The 23,206-nt window shown below is 49.2% G+C and overlaps 1 protein-coding gene and 1 pseudogene across 3 annotated transcripts in view; one reads left to right on the plus strand and one right to left on the minus strand.

Moving 5' to 3' along the window:
* Rassf5 (Ras association domain family member 5) overlaps nucleotides 1–23,206 on the minus strand; it is a 66,575-nt gene that overhangs the window by 35,107 nt on the left and 8,262 nt on the right. The window lies entirely within an intron of this gene.
* LOC110321316 lies at nucleotides 344–4,800 on the plus strand (annotated as a pseudogene).

The following is a 23,206-nucleotide window of genomic DNA, read 5'->3' on the forward strand; positions in this document are numbered from 1 at the left end:
ACTGACGCTATCCCAAACTGGGGGAAAGGCACACATTTCCAGAGATGGTGTTCATCCATGGAAGTAGAGACTTAATGTCCAGAATTGAAAAGAACCTTTAGATTTTCATCCAGGGACTTCCTCAGAGATAGGAAACTCCCAGAGATTGAAAGGGAGGCCCGCAGTGGCACACACCACAAGTGGCAGAGTACACGCTACTATTTCCTGTTTCTCAGGACCTTCCTCTAGAGCCTCCTTGGCAAAAGGGAAGGGCGGTCCAAGGGGCCAGGAGGCAGAGAGACTCAGCCAGGGGCAGGAAAAAAGGACAGGAGGGTGGGGCTGGCAGAAGGCAGGGTTCCCACAGATGGCTGCTGGGCCAGCTGTGGTCCCTTGTCCTGGAGGTGCCACAGCTCAGTCAGGGCAAAGCTCTCCACAGATTGGCTTCCCTGACAGTGAAGCCAGGTGCCTGAGGCAAACCAAAGCAGGTAGGCTTGGGGGCAGGGACCTCAAAGCCGGGGCTTGCACAAATCTGGAAGTAGGAGAGTCACTCTTGATCGACGGTGGTTCAGGTACCCCGAGAATCCCTTCTATCTACCAAATTTCAAATTTGGCACATTTGGTCTCCTTTTCTTCATGCTGCCAGGCAGCATACTCTATCTTGAGGCCCTGAGGCAGCTGGTTTTCTTCCCACTCAGCTGAGGAATTCCAGACTATGATCCCTGCTGTCCCCAGCTGCCTCCTTAAATCTCCTCAAATGAGTCCCCAGGCTAAAGTCCTTATATAAAGACCCTGACAGATACAGGGACACAGGTTCCAGAACCCTACGCCTCCTCCTTCCTCCATGGTCTAACTTCGTGTCCACCCTCCTGTGGTGACAGCTAGAAGCTTAGTGTGCATATCCCTCAGGCCCTCGGGGAAAGCTGCCAGCACCCATTCTTCGCTGGAATCCTCCTAGCTTTTTCTCCATTGATGTGATTAAACACTAATATCAAAGCAAGTTGAGGAAGAAAGAGTTTATTTTAGTTTATAGTCTATCATGAACGGAAGTCAGGGCAGGAACCTGGAAGCAGGGACTAAGCAGAAGCCACGGAGGAGCACTGCTTCCTGGCTTGCTCTTTATGGTAGTATGAAGGAGAATGACCCTCAGAGATGCTCACTGCTTGGTTGCCAGTTGGCGAACTGCTTGGAAGGATCAGTCGATGTGGCCTTGTTGGAGGAGGTGTGTCACTGGGAGGGGTCTTTGAGGTTTAAAAAGCTCACAATAGGCCCAGTGTCTCCCCCCAGCCCCTGCAGCCCCCAGCCCCTGCCTGCAGTCAGGATGTAAAGCTCTCACTGACCACTCCAGCACCATGCCTTCCTGCTTGCAGCCACACCCCTGCCATGACGATAATGGACTAACCCTCTGAAACTGTAAGCAAACCCCCAATTAAATGCATTGCTTTACAAGATTTGGTCATGGTGTCTCCTCATAGCAATAGAACATTAACTAAGACTCTCTCCATAGCTTACGCAACTTGGGACCACCTGCCCTGAGGTGGCACCACACATAATGGGCTAGGCTCCCCCACATCAATCATCAATCAAGAAGATACGCCCACCGACGTGTCCACAAGTCAATCTGATGGAGGCATTTTTCTCAACTGAAGTTTCCTCTTCCCAGATGACCTTGGCTTGTGTCAAGCTGGAGGGTGGGGGTGGGGCAGCAACCAACAGAAGTAGTAACAGGTAAGGTCAGTCCTCTGAGGCCACATCATGCACCATCAGGGTCCCAAAGGTGTCTTGGAGCTCCAATGGCTGACACACAGCTCAGTGGAGATAGCTCACCCTCAGTGGGTAAAGGGCACAGAGGGCTTTGTGCCTAGTTCAACTGTAGCATCCAGAAATGCCAGTTTCTGATAATATAATACTGGGGGCAGAGCCCATAAAGGGTGGGGCTGTTTGGGGCTCAGCTCTGGGGACACACCTGCGTGACTTCTGGTCATGCTCTGAATGTTGAAGAATGCTCCAGAGTTAAAAAAAAAAAAAAAAGGTGGGGACATGAAGAGAGGGTGGGCTAGAAACTCTGAAGCCCCACGGTGAGAGCCACCGTGTCCCCAGAGGGGACGACGCCTCCAGAGAGCACAGGGTTTCCTCTCTTCCCCTCGCAGTGTCTGCCATAGTTGGCACGTTCTGTGCACCTGGGCCGCTCTCTTTCACTGCCTCTCTTTGACACACACAGGCCCCAACACCTCAGGAAAATCTTTTTTATTTATTTATTTATTTTTTTTATAGTTCTGAAACTGAACTGGTCAAGCTAGGAATGGAAGACTCCAAGAGCAGGTTTAGAGTTTCAGAAAATGTATATACCACCACGCCCTTTAGAAAAGTGTGTGGCGGCACATACCTTTAATCTTAGCCCTCAGAGGGCAGAATTTAAGGTCAGCCTGGTCTACATAGTGGGTTCCCTGTCTCAACGAAACAAAATAACGATTCAATAAAAACAAGGAATGTGCATGCATACCAGTAACTTTAATAATTAGTAACTCTAATAAGACCATGTAGTCATGGCAGCAGCAAAACCCCTGGAACACATCTTCATACTTCCCAGCCCCTGGAAGTGCCAAACTCAGGGCTTCTAGACCAGCATCGGTAACATCTGAGCCCATCACCACACACAGAAACTATCCTACAGGGCAGGGGTGGACCTTGAGTGAGCCAATGCTCTATGTCCCAAAGCTTTGGCCATGTCCCAGGGGACCCCTAGAGCTACCTGCCCCCCAGCCATCCTTCTCTCAAGGCAACTCATCCCTGTGACCCAGCCTCTGTCTCTGGTGTCCTACTACATGTTATAACCTTTATCTGGCGTTCAGTTTGGACACAGGATGACAGATCCTGGGTGAAACTGGGCCAGGTAGATGCCACATCATCCACGTACAAGGCCTGAACTGCCATATACTCTGTGCTAGCCTAAGACGCAAGTACAAGTAAGAGAGGACTATTGTTTTAAAAACAGAAATCCCAGTTGTTTTGATTTTAGCAATGAAGACTCAGGAGCCAGATGCTCGGGTGAAAACCCTGCTACCTCAGAGAGGCAGAGAATGTTCCCAGCTGACCTTCCCACTACTCTACCCATGTCCCAGAGGGAAAAAGCTCTCTCTCCTTATCCACACTGCCTTAAATCCCCTTCAACTCAAAGACCCTCCTTTCTGATTACTTACATTCAGTCCCTGACAGCTGGTTGCTTTCTCTGCCTCTTGATCTAGGATTGACTTTTCTTTAGCTCTTGTATTAAGGATATGTGCTACGGTCGAGGCAGGCCACAACAAGGTTTCTTTTTCAGTTCACAATCTTGGTGTTCACAATGCAGTCAAATATCCTCCAACACAGGACTCTCACCGGGGGAGTGGTGGCAAAGGCTTTTAATCCCAGCACTCAGAGGCAGAGACCAGTGGATCTCAGTTCAATGCCAGCCTGGTCTACAGAGTGAGTTCCAGAACAGCCAGGGCTACACAGAGGAACCCTGTTTTGAAAACAGAGCACAGTCTCTGTCCTTGCCAGCTTCACACGTGTAGACCTTGTGGGCAAGCTTTTCGACAAAAGTGCCTAAATTTAAGGTGACATGTGGGGCTAGAAATCAGGAGAGGCATGCACCTCTGGCCAAGCAGATTCTGACTGGGGACCCGAGAAAAACAGCAGGGACGCGGGGTCAAAGAGGAAGAAGAGTATGTGGGACCCCGGTTCAGCAAAAGGATTTTGCAGCAAGCAGGAGGAGCTCAAGACTGAACATGGGACTGGAGATGGGCCAGCAAAACCGTGAGAGCGTGCCATGTGGCTGGGGCTGGAGTGCTGCAGGATGGATCGGATGAGGAGGAGAAGGAATGGCCTACCCTGGAGAAGGCAGCCAAAATGACCGGGGTGGACCACCAGGCAGAGGAGGTCATGGACCCTGAAGATGAGTGTGCCATTGAAATGTCCATGAACAAGAACCCTCCTGTCAGGCACACCCTGGCTGACATCATCATGGAGAAGCTGAAAGCAGACAGAGGTGGAGACTGTCATGTCAGAGGTTCCCTATGCTTCAGCTGGATCCCCAAGTCCTGGAAGTCTACAGAGGAGTCTGGGAGCTGTTATGTAAGTACTGCAGTGGGAAACTGCCCAAGACTTTTAAGATCGTCCCTGAACTGTCCAACTGGGAGCAGATCCTCTATGTCACTGAGCCTGAGGCCTGGACTGCAGCTGCCACCAGGAGTTTTGCCTCTAACCTGAAGGAGCACATGGCTCAGGGCTTCTACAACCTTGCCCTGCGTCCTGGAGTCCAGGTGACATGGCTGAATACAAACGACTCAACTTTCACCTCTACTCGGCACTCAAGAAGGCTCTGTTCAAGCCTGGAGCCTGGTTCGAAGGGATCCTGATCCGCTGTATGAGTCTGACTCCTGTACCCTCTGAGAAGCCATCATCGTGGGCAGCATCATCACCAAGTGCTCCATCCCTCTGCTGCACTCCAGTGTGGCCATGCTGAGGATTGCTGAGATGGAATGCATCAGTGCCAACAGCATCTCCCTGTGCCCGCTGCTGGATAAGGCCTACTGGGTGCTCGACTCTCTGGTCTTCCATTTTCTAGCCTTCCAGACGGAGAAGCGCCAGCTGCCTGTGCTCTGGCACCAGTGCCTGCTAACACTAGCACAGCTCGACAAGGCCGACCTGGCCACAGAGCAGGAGGAGACCCTCCTGGAACAGCTTCAAATGCAGCCCTACCCGCAGCTGTCCCCTGAAATCAGGCATGAGCTTCAGAGTGCAGTCCCCAGAGGCATGGAAGATGTTGCTGTCACCATGGAATGAGAACAGCCACCTGTGTTGGTCCAGGGGGTGTGGGAGCTGGTATAGTTAAAGACCTAGGTCAAGACCCTGAAGAGTTACTATGGCTTCCGTGGCTCCAGTCCTAGGCAGGGAGGACTGCATCTGGTTGGCTTTCTCTGCCATTTTAGGCTTTGGTCCCTAGTCACTTCTGGAAGCTAAATGGAGTTACCCCAGTTCAGCATCCCACAAACCATCTGGTATTTGGTATAAGGGTTGCTCTCTCCAGATACTGTGTAAAACCACTGGGGTTTGGAGAAAACAAAGGCGGTTATTTACTGGAAAAACAAACAAACAAACCAACAAAGACGGGACTCTTAGGAACCAGGGAACAGTCAGGACACACAGAAAAATACAGCTAACTTAAAAAGTAGCTGAAAGTCAGGTCCCACTTGGCACAGATGTTGGAAGCTGGTTCGGGCACAGCTGGGAACTAAGGCTGAGGATGAAGGAGCCTTCAGGGCATGGAAAGAAAGGAGTGACTGCAGCCAGCTCAGGTACCCTGATTAGAGGGAACAGAGGAGACCCGGGCCAACCATCACTGAATAGCTAGGACAAACATGGTGTCACCAAGAGGCAACACAAGATTAGGGACAGGCTCTGGCCATTTCATGTAAGGATATTGGTGTACAAAGCGATGGGTTTAAGCGATGGGTTTTATTGTAGCACTCTCATGCTTGCACATCATGTTCTGTCTTCTTGCCCCCTCTGGAGAATCCTACTTCCTTCCCCCTTCCCCCCCCCTCCCCCTCTATGTGATCTAGACTCTACCAAGTATCACTCAGCATGATTTCCAGTTCTATCCATTTTCTTATAAATGGAATCATTTTGTTCATCCTTAAAGCTGAATTAAAGCCCCACTTGTGTGCAGACCCCACCCACCGCTGATGAGCACCTACGTTGATTCCATGACCTGTCAGCAGTGAGGAGAGCAGAGACAGACATGAATGTGCTGGTATCTCCGACATCAGTGCTGTCAGCCGTAGCACAGCTAACGTCAGGGTCACTGAGACAGCTCACAGGGAAAAGGGAACTTGCTCGATGACCTGTGTGTGGTCGCCAGAACCCACAGGGTGGAAGGAAGGGTTTCCCTTATCTCCACATGCTCTCGATTGCCTATGGCAGGAACTTGGCTCCTCAAGTTGTTTACAGGGTCTCGCTCCCTCAGAAGTACGAATGGGCATCTTTCTTGCCTTTTCCGAGGTTCTGAGGTCTCACAGACAGTAGCAGATTTGGTGGCTTGTAGCTATACACCTCCAAAATCTGCCAGCATCATCTCAGGACCTTCTCCTCACAGGTCTGTCTTCTTCAAAAGATTCCTGGTCCGACTGAACCAGTGGCCCACCCTACTCCAGGGGGAACCTCATCTTGATGTATTATGTCCACAATGGCCGTTTCCACATGGGGCCTCATACCAGGTCTGGAGAGCCTTTTGACAGAAAGTATAGATCAACCCTGAGACATCCCAGGCCATCCCAGGAAAACACAATGCTTTAAACCCAAACAGATGGAGGTTCCCATGGATACCAGCTTCAGAGATCAGCAGCGGGCTGGAAGGCCAGGGGCCAAGGATGGGTGGACTGAAGCTGGGGACACCTACCGACCCCAAGAACAGCCAATGGCCTGGCTCTTGGCTTTGACCCACAGGTTATCATCTCAAACAACAGAGTTAGGCTTAGACGCCATGAGAAATTGTGTGTAGCAACAACATTGCATCTACTAGTTGAACTTAGAGGAGGGAAAGCCAGCAGCAGGAACCATATGTTCAGAAACAATTTTCTCCAAATGCAGATGCTGCCAATGTCCTCTTAATCCCCAGAGCTGCCAAAGTCAGTGCTCCACCCCAGTTCACAAATGCACAATATGCAAAGTGCTCACACACACAAAGCTCACGCACAGACTTTGCTGTGTAATGGCAAAACCCAAGTGGCTCATGTTAATGAACCAGATGTGTTGCATTGAAAAGAATCCCTTCCACAAAGGAGCTGGACACAAGATACAGAGGTAATACAGTGTTTCCTCTTTAGCCCCCAGCTCCTCCTGCCCAGGCTCCCAAGGACACAGGACCTAGTTACACAGCACCCATTGGCTCCTTGAAGTCACTCTAGTCAGCAACGGTCCTCCTCCTCCTTCCTGTGTGGACCACCAAGGGAAAGTGAACAGCCTCTGACTTCTGAAGCCATTACCAACCTTCAGGCATCCTAGGCCTTCTGAGAGATCAATTACGCTGTCCCCTATGTCCTACTTATGCTCCAGGGCCAGCTCTACCTGGCCTATACTGTGGTGTAATGGAGCCAGATGAGACTTTGTGGCCTCTAAGACTCTCCTCAACCAGCTTTGTGACAGAGCCTGAGCTGCTGAACTTCTCTGAGCATTAATCTCAACTACAGAATGAGAATCACGGTAGTTCACGGGGCCATCCAGAGATTAAATGGAGCTCTCATGTCCAGGGTTAGCCCAGGATCTGGAAATCCAAGCCAATATTCCCTCCTCTGTTCCTCTTTCCCCTCCCCTGCTGCGTGAACTTCTTTCTTACCCTCCCAAGCTGTGGATGGGCAATCCAGCCTTACCAACACTCCACCAGACACAGGGGGAGCTTTTAGTTTTAAAATAATGTATTGGGTACTACTGGGTAATCTAAAGAGACAATGGGCCCGGGGAAATCTGATTTACACAAGATCTTAAGTGGAGTAAGAAGCTTGTCCCTGTTCTCAGAACAAGCCAGGGTGGCTGTCCTGGTTGTTCAGACAATCCTTTTCTCATTGAGCTGGGTTTCCTCATACTGGAGCCCCCAGGCTGAACCAGCTGTGACCTTTCTAAGACCATGCAGGGAGACTGTCTTAGTCAGGGTTTCTATTCCTGCACAAACATCATGACCAAGAAGCAAATTGGGGAGGAAAGGGTTTATTTAGCTTACATTTCCACACTGCTGTTGATCACCAAAGGATGCAGGACTGGAACTCAAGCAGGTCAGAAAGCAGGAGCTGATGCAGAAGCCATGGAGGGATGTTCTTTACTGGCTTGCTTGCTTGCTTTCACTGGCTTGTTCAGCCTGCTTTCTTATAGAACCCAAGACTACCAGCCCAGAGATGGCACCACCCACAAGGGAACCCCCCCCCCTTGATCACTAATTGAGAAAATGCCTTACAGCTGGATCTCCTGGAGGCATTTCCCCAACTGAAGCTCCTTTCTCTGTGATAACTCCAGCTGTGTCAAGTTGACACAAAACTAGCAGGGAAAGAGACCATACCCTACCTACTCTGTGCCACCTAACCAGGCAGGCTCCATCACTGCAGCCTGCCCCTGACTTTCCCACAGTCCCCACCTTGCTCTCTAGTTCTCTTTATTTGTCCCACCGTGCCCCTCCAGTTCTGTATCAGATGGGAATACTCTCTTTGTGGTCACAGCAGTCCCCTGTAGGTCTCCAGGGCATCTCCAGCCTGGCATTGGTAAAGCTGATTCACCAGGATGCTTCAAAAGAGTCTTAGATAAATTGGTAGTGCCAGCAGAGGAAGGAAGCACCTTGCTTTCAGCTGAAGGTGAGAGCCCAGTGTGCCATGAGGCTAAGATCCCAGGCTACTGTGCCAACTCCTGCATGCCTCAGGATCCTCATTTTAAGTGAAGGTGGCGGTAGTCCCTACCTCATAGTGTGGCTGAATTCAGCGAGACCACACGTGATTATTGCACCATGGTATACACTGAAGCTCGATAAATGCTAGCTATTCTTATTAGCAGTCTAAAATCCGAGTCCAGAGTGGCCGGTTGCCACAGCATCAAGCATCCAAAAGCCTGTCTGTACACATCCCTTCAGTGTTGCCAACCTCCAGATCTCTACCGAGGCCTGAAGCAACAGGTCCTGACGCCTCCTCAGGGCCCCTACTGTTCCCCTAGCCCCAGTCTACTCAGAAGGAGACTTCGGGTGTCCCCTAAAGCCAATGAGGCCACCTTCCTGAAGAGGGCCCTCTGCTACCCCTGGCTTTCCCTTCTTTTCAAATTGCTCCTCCGCTCCCCCCAACACTCAATTTTCTAAAATCCTGCTCTAGTTTTAGACAAGAAAGCTATTGCTCATAGTCATGATCACAGGCAAGTTTCCTCTGAACCGAAACATTCCCTCCAGGAGGGAGGAGGTTGGAGTGCCCATGAGACTCAGGGACGCATGTCTGGGAAAGCTGAAACTTGCTGGGTTTAGCAGGACCCCTCTCCAGGGTTGCAGATACAGAAAGCTGGCCAGGGAAGGAGACCGATGCCCTCTGCGGCAGAGAAGAGATTCCTGAACCTGCTGGCTGCCTGTAAACTTTGCACAGAGCTTAAGGACGCAGCTTATGTAACATGTCACCTGTGTCAGGTAAGCTTGTCACCTGTCAGGCAGGCTACTCAGAGAGGCAGCTGCCTTTGAGTGCCTTTGAGTCATCCTGCTGCTGTTAAGGTAACCCCTCACCCATATTCTTACTAGTGACCCCAATAAAAGCTCACTGGCTCACCAAGCTTGCCTTGGTGGGGTCCTTTCTAAGGTGAGTGGACTGTCACATCTCCTTAGGAAAGGTCTCATAAACAGGTGTGGAGACGTGAGGAAACATTCTATTGGCACGTGAGGCACCGGCTCCTGCAGAGATTTCTCCTAAGGGTGTGTCTACTACCTAAATAGATCTTACTAAGATGCTCGGCCCACAGCTCTTTATCACAACAAATCGTCAGAGACCTCCATCTGCAGCTGACTCACAACTGTCATGACCTATTTCTCCATGAACTGGAACGTGGCTATCATACGTGATGCAGCTCAACTCTGGTCAACGTGAAAGAGGAAATGGTTGTGTCTCATGAGCGCAATCATATAAAATACATACATACTTCTATACATGCCATACACAGAGAAGTGTCTGCAAGGAAGGCCTTAGGGGCAGGATTTCAGGCATTTATCCTCTCTCTACAGTTGTCTAAGTTGTTTGTGGTTTTGCAGTGAATATACAATGGGAAATATACCATGTGTGCTGGCTAGTTTTAGTCAACTTGACACAAGCTAGGGTCATCAGGGTGGAGGGAGCCTCAACTGAGAAAAATGCCTCTGTAAGATCAGACTGTAGGTAAGCCTGCAGGGCATTTTTCTTGATTAGTGATTGATGGGTGGTGCCATCCCTGGGCTGGTGGTCCTGGGTTCAATAAGAAAGGAGGCTGAGCAAGCCATGGGGAGCAAGCCAGTAAGCTGCACCCCTCCATGTCCTCTGCATCAGCTCCTGCCTCCAGGTTCCTTCTCAGTTTGAATCTCTGCCCTGACTTCCTTCAGTGATGGACTACAATGTGCAAGTATAAGTCAAATAAACCCTCTCCTCCCCAGCTTGCTTTTGCTCCTGGTGTTTCACAACAGCAGTAGTTGTTGGGAGCACAAAGGTCCTTGAACCCACAGATGGCTCTAGGGAAACAGGGATGTTGAACACACAGGTTCTCTTTTCAAGGGAAAAGATGTATTAGCTGGTTTTTCCACCCAGAAGGCTGCGAATGGAGATGGCTAATAGCCTGGTGATTTGCGCTATCTGTAGGGCCAGATCACTCCAAGCTCATGCAACCAGGACTGGAGCTATCTAATAGTCTAGATGACCTCTATGCTATCTGTATGACCAAGACCACAGCAGATCCTCCCCTAGGCCTTTAAGATAATACATGCAGCCTGTCCATAGAACCTATCTTCATGGAAGAAGGGCTGTGTCCTTGGAGACGAGTTTCCATGTAATTATGCCTCCTTGTGTATATGGGGTTGCATTGTTTTTCAAACTGTGCTGTACTTAAATATGCCTAAAGTAAACTTCCCAGGGTCAGACTCTGGAAGTCGGAAATAGCAGCTACTAAGTCATGTTGAACTGCGTGAGAAGATTTCCTTCTTCCCTCATGCAGATCATTACTCTGCTGGCTGTGGTGTTTGCAAAGACCCCCACAAAGAGCAACCCCAACTAGAACACTGTGAAAAAGAGAAAAGTCAGTGATGATGACTGGGTACCAACCACTGTTTGCTGCCAGAAAGTGCTCCTGTAGGACCTTACACAGTCCACACTATACTGCACAATGTATCCTTCTACTTGTATTTTTAAAAGTAGGATATCTTGGAGCAGCTGTAGGTTTATGGTTAAGTTAACCGGGAAGCACATTTTCTTTATATCCCTCCCCTGCATGTGCATGGCCTCCTTGTTATAAACAGCCCACCACAGGGTGCATTTGTTACAGTTCATGAACCCACACTCACAATTGCCCAGAGGCCACCGTCTGCATCAGGTTCATACAGTGCTGTGTGAACTCAGGACCTCAGGAAAAAGTGCTCTTAACCTCTGAGCATTCTCTACCCCTCCTTCCTCTAATTTTTAACAGTCTTATCTTTTTCAGACTATCACAAATGCCATAATATGGGCTGGAGAGATGGCTCAGCGGTTAAGAGCACCGAATGCTCTTCCAGTGGTCCTGAGTTCAAATCCCAGCAACCACATGGTGGCTCACAACCATCTGTAATGAGATCTGATGCCTCTTCTGGTGTGTCTGAAAAGAGCAATGGTGTACTCATATACATTAAATAAATAAATAAAAATTCTAAAAAAAAAAAAAAAAGAAAGAAAAAGAAACATGAACAAAAACCAAACCAAACAAAACCCTGACATAATACAATATGTAACCCCATCAGATTGGCCTTCTCACCAAGTGGGATGCATTTAAGTCTCCTCCGTTTTATGGCCACGATCGCTTCATCTCTTTTCTCTGTCTGATAATGTTCCACCGTCTGGATGTACCACTCTCATTGTTCACCTGCTTGGAGAATGTCTTGGTTGCTTCCAAGTTTTAATAATTCTAAGTAAAGTTTTGAGAACCATCCATGTGCAGGCTTCTGTGCAGACAGTTTCCAGCTCCTTTAATCAACCTCCACTTGAGAGCTGGAGCTACCGTGAATGGAAGAGGCAAGGTTACGAGTTGGCAGCTTCACCGCCAGCAGCTGGAGCGTGGCGATCTGTCATGCGTGACTCCTGTGCAGCAGTCCTGTTTGGTCATGCAATAACGTACACCTCAACAGCATCCCCACTTCATCCCGGTTCCCCCCCTCCTGGAGGCCAGGGTAGGGTCCCTCCTGAACAGGGTTAGGGAGGCTGGGGTTAAAGGGCTGGAGTTACAAGTGCTTTTTCTTCTGCTCCAGCAGGAAGTAGCCCTCTGCACCCTGCTCCTGGTGGCGTCGGGATGGACAGGGTACTCCCAGCACCAGCTGCTGTATAGGATGGCACCAGTACCTCTGCTCATCAGCTGGGGATCAGCTGGAGGCCCTTACCACACTCAGCCTGGTGCTGGAGAGTGGATATCCTTGGAATTATCCTTGGAGTCCCATGGGTCAGAATTTGAACTTGAAGCCTGCCCCTACCTGGGCATGAGATGTCCGAACAGTTTCTCTTAGTTTAATTTAGAACTCATTCAGCCTCAATTTGTCTGAAATATTGGAATAATAGCTTTCTTGTTGGGAAATTTTTCTGAAAAGTTAGAGAATGTTTAGATAAAGCACCTAGGGGCACCTGATACTTCGCAGTTGCTCAATAAACAGCAGCAGGTGTTTTCAGCTCTGTGGGAGGTCAGATACCTGATTTTTGTCGATTCAGCATGTAACTTAACACTAGCCAGGAGCTTTTACATATCTTAATAGGCCGTCTGTGCTGGCCCCGAACTCACATACATGATCCTGCTTCAGCCTCCCCGTTGCTTGAGATTACAGACATGGGTCACCATGCCTGCTCTAGCCAAGGTTTTCTTGATTTTTTTCAGGCCCTCTTCTGCTGAATTAAGGCAGTCAGAACAGTTCAATAACTCTCCCCTTCATCCGGGGTACACTAACTCTCCCCTCTCTCCCCTTCATCCGGGGTACACTAATAGCTACTTCTGCCTGTGGCTGATCCAAAGGAATGAGGCCGATGGATAGAAGACTAGATCTTTTGGGCACACACGAGTAGGATGGTGGACATGCTGCAGCAACCAGACCTGGAAGTCTGCAACCACAGCCCAAATCAACACAGCATATACAGTTTTCACACTCCTGGTTAAACGCCTAATGAGTCCAGCAACAGGAGGGTGGGAACTTCCTACTCCCAGGGACAGGCACCTGCGTCTCAGCCTTTCCAGGAAGGAGCCTGAGGGCATAGTCTTCCATGAACTGTACCTCCTTGTTTCAGAAGAAAGGCAGACCACCCCCAACAAGCCCACTACATACTCCAAACATAGAGGAGACATAAGACACAGACAGACAGACAGACAGAGACACACACACACACACACACACACGCACACACACACAGAGTAACTGTGTCAGAAAGCATGTCAGGGAACCAACAGTAAAGGCTGATATAGTAGTAAAACAGAGACCTAGAACTGAGGTCAAGTTGCTGGCTCTCTCACAAACAGGCAAGGTGGCAGCTGGTGGAGGAGCTGTGCTCTCTGAAAGAGAAAGGCTGTACCTGAGCAAGCCTGAGTTTGACTCTGCTGTTCAGTTGCTATGTAAAGCAGAGTGAAGGTGGACTTCATGAAAGCAGGTCTTACAGGTCCAAGCTTCAGAAGAGGAAGTCCTGGGGAGATAGGGTGGTGTTGGGGAGCCTGTGAGAACTGAGGCCTAAGGAAGAGATCCAAAGCTTACTCCAAGACGATGGTCATCATTAACTTGCTAGGGCAAGACTGGGTGAAGTTGACATGTATACTCTTCCTTAAGGGACCTCTTTGCCTGCCCGGGTTGTTGCTTAGCAGATATTAAAACAGACATCTGGGCCAGCTGTGGTGGTGTAAACCTATAATACCAACACTTGGCATGAGTGTGGAGGCCAGCCCCGGGCTATGTGGCAGATCCAGCCCGCTTTGGTTACATGGTAAGATCCTGTCTCAAGAAAAAATTATCAATATTCCTCAGGACACTGGCCTCTCTGCTTGACATCTCAGTTACTTGCTCCTCATGATGGGCTTCTTGGCAATCCCCAGGCACACTGCATATGTCTCCTGTACCTTTGTCCCAGATACACACAATTGACCTGGCAGAAGCTGGCTTCCAGGCAGGCCTGCAGAGGCACAGTCTTGTCCCATGAGGGTGTGGGTGTGTGTGGGTGTGCCTCTCAGCCTGCACATTCATCTACCACCAATGCAACTGCATGTTCCCAGACTGACACCACCAACAGAGGGCAGACATAGCATGAGACCAGGCTGGAGATGAGGGCTGTTGGTACAAGCTAAAAAAACCGGGAAGAGAGCTCAGCCCACAACAAGTTCAGACAGGAGATGCAAAAAGCAGGAGGGACTCAGCAGCATCCGCCATGTGTCAGTGACTCAGGGGCAGAAGGAGCACAGGTCACCTTGTGCACATTCCAGTTCTATCTATGCTCCCTTGCTATCTGAAAGTATTCTACCCCGAAGCATGCCCCCTGTCGTGTGTGTGTGTGCGCGCTTGTGCACTCAATTATAAGTAAGTTTAGCAGAATAATTTGCAGGGATTCCTGCTCTTATTGCAGATAGCACTAACTGACACATGAGTGTTAGGACTAGCCTTCTTATCCTGGATATTTTTTTCTGTATTTTTTGGATGCTTCCAACATTCATACCACTGACACAGATTTAACCACCATGCTCATAAGTTGTCTAAAATTAGCTCCAGCTTTAGCTCAGGGGTAGAGTGCCTGGGCTCATGTCACAGAGTAGAGTAGAGCAGGCAAGTCAGTTCATAATGGAGCCAGTCCTCTTACAGTTGCTAAACTATTCTCAATTTTACATAATCTCTTGACTATCTGTGGGGAGTGTATTTATATTTTTCCCATGCAATGCTTCCTAATGGTATGCAGTGTTTCCTAATGGTACAGCATGTAACCTTAAGGAGACATGCCCCTATTTAATGGCTTCTTTATGCTGTGGCACTATGGCCTCATGACATACACGTTGCTGACAGTGGGATTAGTCATGGTGATGGAGTGTAGGAAGGTAAGACCCTGCTGTATGGTAGGAAGCAGTAGGTTCTGGGAGGAAAGAGTCAATGTTCATGGCGGGGTATGTGTGTCAGGGTGAGGAGGACAGATGGATCTCAGTTTTCATGAGCTTCTGAAGGTGGAAAGTGGTCATCAGGACACCACACCTGAAGGCCCATGGTGTGCTTACGGCGTGGTCACGCAGAGGAAACTGCAGAGATACGGGACAATATTTGGACAAAGCAGTGCCAGTGTGCACCCATCAGGACACATGTCCCTGATTCTGTGTCACAGGAAGAAGTGTATGAAAAGGCTTCACAGGGAGAGAACAAAAGAAAGAGTTCAATACAGACACACCCTGCCTGGATGGTCACACAGAAAGGAGAGATCCAGTTACCAAAGAAAATATGTTTGAACTACAGTAGACAAGTTTAAAGAACTGAGCAAGAAGTAGCCAGGGGGTGGTCTCTAAAGCTATCAGATATTTCCATTACAACTAATAGCAGTGCAAATCTGTAATTATGAAGTAGCAATGAAATAATTTTATGGTTGGGGTCACCAGAACATGAAGAACTGTATTAAAGGGTGGTAGTATCAGCAAGGTGGAGAACCACTGTGCTACACGCTCCCTCAGCCTCCCCCACGATGTAGCAAGTACTGCTGTACTCCATATATAAGTAAGACAAAACAGCAGAGGACCCCCAGCTCTGGACCCCCCCACCAACATTCCTGGGGACCCCAAGAAGACAGAGGGGTTCCCTGGAGAGCTGAAAGAGGACCCGGGCTCAGGAGTGAGGGGCATGGTGCGAGACCTGGCAGCCAGGAAGTGGTCTTACCACTGTGTGCAAGTCCACGTGTATCTATATCTGTTTTATTTAATGCCACAGCCCAGCTGCTTATAGAGTCCTTCGAGGAAGGCAGAGACAGAACTCCATGGCTCCCAGCTCTCTAGCCACCTCTGGCAACAGCCAAGCTGAAATGCTGACAAAGTGAAGACAGCGTTACTTAGTATCTAAAGCAGACACCAGCTCTGAGATGGTAGCCTAGCTCCCTGGTGACCTGGCATGGGTCAGTGACCCACTGACCTCAGTCAAGCCAGTTTGATTTAAAAGGAACCTTGTCTGCTACATGCAGACTGCAGGGCACTAAAAGAAACCGGTCCAAATGAGCAGGGTTGAGTATAATAGAGACCCATGTGCACTGGTATGCCTGGCCTGAGAGCCAGAGTTACTCACGGCTAGGAGCAGGCAGGACCAGTCCTTCATGGGACAAACCAAGCCACTATATCCAACTGGTTTTTCCATGTCTGCTTTTATGTCACTTAGAGACACCCAAAGTGCAACTTGCCAGAGGGTATGGCACACTTCTTCAGTGAAAAGAAAAGTAAATAGATAACATCTGTGGCCAGCCTCTCTGCAGGAGACAAAGGCTCCCTTGCAGCTAGGTCCTTGTAGCCAGGACCAGAGAGGTTTCTGTAGAGACTAAGTCAGCTCCTCTCTCATCTCCAAGCTCCCCCCTCCCAGATCCTTCCGCACACTCACAGTCCATTCACAGGATAGGTTTGTTACATGCTGACACACTTGCTTAGCTCCTGATAGTGTACTATGGTCTCACCTAGCTCTGCCTGTTGATTGCTGTGGTTAATTCACTGGCAGGAATTTTTCTAGAAAAGATGCTTTAAGAGTTTTGCGTCCTACTTCCATTTCTGCCCAGGCAACTTTTAAACACTCTGCCTTAGCATGAGAGCCAGATGTCCACTCTGGCCTGTGTGCAAAGGCAGCCTTGTTGGAGCTTGTCCACAGTGTCTGCCTGAGAACAGGAATGACAGAGTGCCCAAGGAAAAGTCTCACTTGGAAAAACCAAGGCTCAGGGAAGTTACTCTGCTCACCAAAGACCTGGCAGTCAGAAGTGGTCTTACCACTGTGTGCAAGTCCACGTGTATCTATATCTGTTTTATTTAATGCCACAGCCCAGCTGCTCATGGAGTCCTTCGAGGAAGGCAGAGACAGAACTCCACAGCTCCCAGCTCTCTGGCCACCCTTCCTTCTTCTCTCCTCTGGCAACAGCCAAGTTGAAACGCTGACAAAGCAAAGCCAGCGCATTGGGATGAGGTGTAGCATTGGCCTTGAACTTCATGCTGCCCTGATAGGCCTGAATGATTTTTTGTTCAGTCGATAATTTCCTGAGCTGAATAGCTGAGGAACAAGGAACTGTGTGTGTGTGTGTGTGTGTGTGTGTGTGTGTGTGTGTCTGTGTGTGAGTCTGTGTGTGAGTCTGTGTGTGTGTGTGTGTGTGTAAGAAAAGAAAGAATGATCATTGAACTCAAGAAACCTAGTAACCATTTTTGTTCTTAGCAGAGTATGTATTTGACTGTTGATGAGGATGAATTTTTCATTTTCCAAAAGGTAAAAACTTAACCAGAAAAATCATTTATCATGGTCAAGACCATATTGTAGCTGACCTTTGCTACTTTGAGGGTTCTTCTTTTTCCTGCCCTTTATCTTGGCTGTTTCATGCCCTATCACTAGATAGGAGAGAAAGGAGGATAGAAGGGAGAGAGAGAGAAAGAGAAAGAGAAAGAGAGAGAGAGAGAGAGAGAGAGAGAGAGAGAGAGAGAGAGAGAGAAACCCTAAATTTAATTTCTTTCCTTTGGNAGAGAGAGAGAGAGAGAGAGAGAGAGAGAGAGAGAGAGAGAGAGAAACCCTAAATTTAATTTCTTTCCTTTGGTTTAGTCTTTGAACACTACTACTAATAAATGGCAACCAATGCCTCCTGTACAGCCACCAACTGCCAACCTCACCTATGGGCCCTAGCATTTATGTACCCTCTGAAAAGTTCCCAGAATTCCAAACATCACACCATCGCAGAGACTATCTGCAGCTGGCAAAACCATGCCTCTGCTAGAGCATGAGGTGAATCACAGTCAGCTGCCTTGCCTCAGATAGACCGAAGCAGCCCCAAGTCCCCAAACCTGGGATTAAAATGAAAGCATGTTTTATAACATTTCTATGTTTTCTTTTAAAAAAGAAACCAAAATTTGAACATCATCACTACACCATATTACTTTAAAAAATTTTGGTTCCAAGTTTTTGGTCCAGATACAGCATTTCATCTTAGTTCCAATTATAAGATATGCTGTGACTAACTAAGATTTCCACTTACCTCTGTATGTACTGAGAAAAAGAAGTGGGTGGGTGCCCAATGAAAGGCAGTGCACCCCCAAAGACTTCCAATCATCCAAAGGAAACAGTATAGGTCAGTGCAACGAGCAGAATCCAATGGCAAAGGGTTCCAGCCCTGGCTGCCAGGCAGTCACCCTTGACAGGGCCTCACTACTCTGTTCTCACTGCAAAGACTAATTCCTGTGTCAGACCCTCCATACGGGGATCTGGAGCAAGTGAAAGATACTAAAAATAAATAGGAATGTTTCCGTTTTTCTGCAGACAGTATCACAACAGTGTAAGAGAACACTCGACCTAGCAGAAAGATCCCTGGCTGGAAAGCAGTGTCTCAGATCCATCCATCCTCGGGTCCCATGCTGCCACTAACAGAGTCTTTGCTGGACTCGGGGAAATAGCAGAGGATGAATGAAGCAGCAGTGAGAATAGGTAATTGATTGCTATTGTCTCTCCCGCTCATCTTTCATATATTCCTCCTATGTCCCTCTACCCCAGCTAAGGGCTATTCTCATCCTAATTAGTAGTGTTCAGGAAAGGAAAGCAAGCAGTGGCCAGGCCAGTCGCTGCCTGAGGGCAGGCCTCTTCCAGACAGCTCCACCCAGAAGCTTCCAGCCCTGCACACCGTTCACACTTTCACTAGCGGCACGTGTAGGAAAGCTCTGCCCAGCATCCATTACTACTCCCTGGTCCTTGCTCACTCTGCTTCACAATGCTTGCCGTGTAAGCTACGACACAGGCAGAATGGAAGGTAGCAGCCCTCCAAGGCACCAGGTTCTACTGGATCAGGAAGCCTGGTCCCAGTGGCTACTATCCTAAGCCCTTCTAAAACCCACAGCCTAACCAGGGCCTTCAAACCAGGACGAGTGTGCCCATCCGCCATGCCTGCTTAGCTTCAATCAGCCAAGGTGACAGCACCACACCTTGCTCTCTGCAGAGTCGGGGGTGGGGGGACGACCAAGAAATGGTGCTGAGCTCACTATTAATTGCCAGGCTGCCTAAAAGACCCCACATTCCTTTTCCATGAGAAAAGCCACCAGATAGAGGCCCGGAAGCGCAAATACTCATTCTACTCTAGTCCAGAGCATCTCCAGACAGAGGGGCTGGGACCTACCATGAGCCAGGGCCTTGCTGCAGAGCCTCTGTGGGGTCCTGAGCTTTTCTGATAGCTCATGGCTCCTCGGGAGCCTTTGGAAGAACCGCTGGAGACACACAGTGACTGTGCTGAAGCAGGCGGCCACCACCTCCTCATCTGGGCCCTCCCTCATTCTAAGATGTCTGAGGATCAATAGCTCTTCTTTAGGTCTGGCGCCAAGAGAGGGAGTCACTGGCCCCGTGGAAGGCTCTAGGCTTCCTGTGACCAGAATAGGCACCTGAGACCTCTCACGGATGTCGCCTCCTCCTCAGCCGAGATCCTGTCCCTGCCACCTCCCTCCTCCAATGGAAAACTTTCTATTCCTGGGCTTTTAGCTTGATAAGATAAAAGTGCCCCCACCAAACACACTGCCCGGGCCTCGCTCCTCACGCATGCCTGAGAGTCTGAGAAATCAATGTCTTCAGAGTTCCGACCACCGACCAAAGTCCTCTGTTACCTCATACCACGTGCCCAGACTAGGAGCTCATTAGTAGATTGCTTTGGGGGTCGTGGGCTGGTAATGCTTTACCAGCCGAATATCAGGCTCCTGAGGGACAAGCCAAAGCAAATTCATATTGCTGAATTCAATTCACTCAGCAGAGGGGGAGGGGGACTGTGTGGCTTTGAGGAGGTCAGGGCATTTATCTTAGACCAGATACCTGGGACGAGGAGAGAGAGCAGGAGGAAAATGTGATCCAGTGGGGTACAGCATGTGAGGGAGCAAAGGAGCAGACAGTGGTCTCCCACTGGAGGACAGAAATATCTCCTTGGCCTAAAAGGCGGCTCACAGGATATCCCTCGCTCTGATCCAAAAGTAACCAGCGCCGTGAGGGAGTTTCTGAAGACCCTGCTGCCCAGGCCGAGTCAGAGAGCTGGCACCAGGGTGGCAGGAACCTTATGGGAAAGATCCACCCTCAGGTTGCACAGAGACCCCAGCCTCACCAGGCAGAGCCAGGGAAGGATGAAGACTTGTCTCTTAGTCAGAGGATGTGAACTTCAGAAGAGTGAGCAAGGGTGAAATCATCCTGGTCTTCTTGTGCTTGGCCAGGTAGCAGGCACTGGACTCCAGATACCCTCTATGGGAGTCCCAGAGTCCCGAACAACTACCAAGCCCTGGCTCCATCTGTTTGTGCTCCCATCTCCTCCAAAGTCAAACAGAACGCCCCGAGCCAAAGGGCGTATCCTCTGACTCTGAACCCCAGTGAAGCTGTCCGTCCCTCTCCCTTCCTCACAGAAATCCAGCTAGGAGGTTCTGTCCAGAGCACGTTTCCTACAGAGATCCTCCATCCTCAGGAGAGATTGGCAGCACATGTGGAGCGCCGCCTCACATAGCCGGCCTCACATAGCCGTTACAAGATGGCGCTGACATCCGTTGCCNGGAGTGATACTATGTTGCGCATGCGTAAGCCAGGCCACACCCTAAGGGCCGGAGTGCTCGCCTCTGACATCACATCGCATGATTCGACCTGTGCCAATCCATGAGCGCCACGTCCGAGGCGGANTGCTCTCCCTCTCAAGAGTATAAAAGCTTTGCTACAGAAGGATCCTGTTTGTGTGCCGCGTCGTTCTTGCTGGCGAGACGGTTGGCGCGGGACAAGCACATAGCTTCAAATCCCTCTTTAATATAGAAACGCAGCGTCACATGCCTGTAATCCCCGTTACTCAGAAGGCTGGGGCAGGGGGATCTAAGTTCAAGGCCAGCCTAGGTAATTAGGCAAGACCCTCTGGCTCAGTGGTAGAATATTTGACTAACATTCAGGGACACTGAGATAATTCTTAAATAACTCCAAGGATTTTTTCAAAGACTTCGGGTTTGTTAATTTAAAAACAAACCTTGTTTTGTGTGTCTCTCATGGGTCAAGCTCAGCTTGTGTTTTGGTCTATTATGCTCTAGACAACTGTGTTCTCCTCTTCTGAAGCCTGCTGCATTCTGTCTATTGTTATTTTGTACAGTTTGGGAAAGAATGCATAAAATTCAATTTTATGTATTTTGAGGACAATATATTTTTTTCCCTTCTTAAAAAAAGAGAACAACATGGACTGTCTGCTCGCTCAGTCAAGCATCCTTAAATCCAGCAGAGACCAAGGTGACAACTTGTGGCTGCCCTTCTGTAGCTGCCCTGGGGTCCTATCAAGTGCTGTTGTACATAGGAATGTGGTGTATGGAAGGGGCAAGATAAATTCGCTATGTTTGGGGGAAAGTCATTCTATACAGCTGCAGAGAGAGGGGCTCTTCCATGATATTTGGGAAACTGTGTTTTAAAAACAATCTTGGGGCTCATTTCACCAGTATTTGGATGGTGTGTACTAAGACATGGACACTTCACCACTGCACGGCCATCTCTCCTCAGGCCTGGACGCTGATTCTTTCTCCCATACACTCCTTGGAAAGGCTGTGCTATCTCCAGTCTGGTTTTGTGGACTGTCAGTCTGTCAAGTAATCCCTGTACCTGAAAGAGGTTGTGCATCCAGGTCATGAGATGACACTTAGGACCATGAGGCAAGAGGTGGCTGAGGCCCTCTGTCCACAGGGTCTGGGAATTCTGGCCCAGGCCAGCACAGCTGAGGCCCACACCCGACCACTGCCCCCTGGAAGGAAGAACATCAGAGACTGGGAGAGCTCTAATATACAGAAAAGGGGACTTCCCGCATTTGGCTCTCGGATGGGCTTCACTTCTCAGTTCTCAGCAGAGTTTTGGTTTGGTTTGGGATTTTCTTTTGCTGTTTTCAGTGTTTGGGATGAAATTCAGGACCCACTGGTGTCTACTCTAGACTCTCCATCCCTGATCCTTTGGAAATGAGACAGATGTTCTACAGCTCGTCTGGGAGGTCTACCATCTACAGCAGGGGAGTGTCTACAATGACCTCTTGCTGTCTCTAATGTCCAAGCTTGGGCTGAGGATCTCTTTCCATGCCAAAAGGATGATCTCGCTAAGGCTCAACAGAACTGGAAGCAACAGGATTCACCATCTAACAGTTTTGGGTAGGATACAGCCTCCCCTGAAACACCTACTTACATTAAAACAGATTGCTTTTGGAACACACATCACCAGCAGACATTTAGGGAGAGCAGTCTGAGAGCTCAGGTTACAGCAGGAATCTGTGGTTAAACAAGGCGGCACAGAGGCTCTCTGAGTTTCTAATACTTTCCACTGTTGCAGAATGGACATGATTATTACCACAGAAACCACCAAACCTCCAGCCTCTTCTGAACTGGATGGAAAACACATCCAAGTGAATGGGGGAAGTCAGCAGCAGACTGGCGGTCTGGGGTTCAAGCCAGAGGTCTGCAGAGCAGCCGTGGTGAACTTTCCAGTCTTATCCAGGCCCTCTCCTCCTCCGCTATCTTCCCTAGGATCCTGTTTGCCTAATTTCACTTTAGTTATTGGCTGGTCTGTCATGAACTCTGACAGCTTCAGCACACAAAAGATGTACCTATGCGTCCATACCCAACATGCACATGCCTCTGTGTGTCCACAGCCACCTCATGCACATGCCTAAGTGTGTAAATACTCACCCTATGTACATGCCTATGTGTGTCCACACCCACCCCAAGCACATGCCTATGTGTGCACATATCTACTCCATGCACATCACATGCCTATGTGTATACATACCTACCCCATGCACATTACATGCCTGTGTGTGTTCACAGCCATGCTATGCACATGCCTATCACCACAGGTATGCAGGGAGTGGAAAGACACTAATTTCTTCTACTCTAGATTTGAAAACCACATGATTTGCACATGATAAAGACTTAGAGACTAAACGGGAAGACAGGCTGTGTACACCCAGCTCTCAAGTACCAGGCACTGACAGAAGCTGTAGCATGCACACGGTTCACCCTCCTCTTTGTCTTTGGTTTTGGTTGTTGTTGGGGTGTACTGGCTGGTTTCATGTGTCGACTTGACACAAGCTGGAGTTATTACAGAGAAAAGAGCCTCAGTTGAGGAAATGCCTCCATGAGATCCAGCTGTAAGGCATTTTTTTAATTAGTGATCAAGGGAAGAGGGCCCAGCCCATTTTGGGTGGTACCATCCCTGGGTTGGTAGTCCTGGGTTCTATAAGCAAGCAAGCTGAGCAAGCCAGAGGAAGCAAGCCAGTAAGGAACATCCCTCCATGGCTTCTGC

Source organism: Mus pahari, chromosome 5 (genome assembly GCF_900095145.1).
Source record: "Mus pahari chromosome 5, PAHARI_EIJ_v1.1, whole genome shotgun sequence".
Classification (NCBI taxonomy): Eukaryota; Metazoa; Chordata; class Mammalia; order Rodentia; family Muridae; genus Mus; species Mus pahari.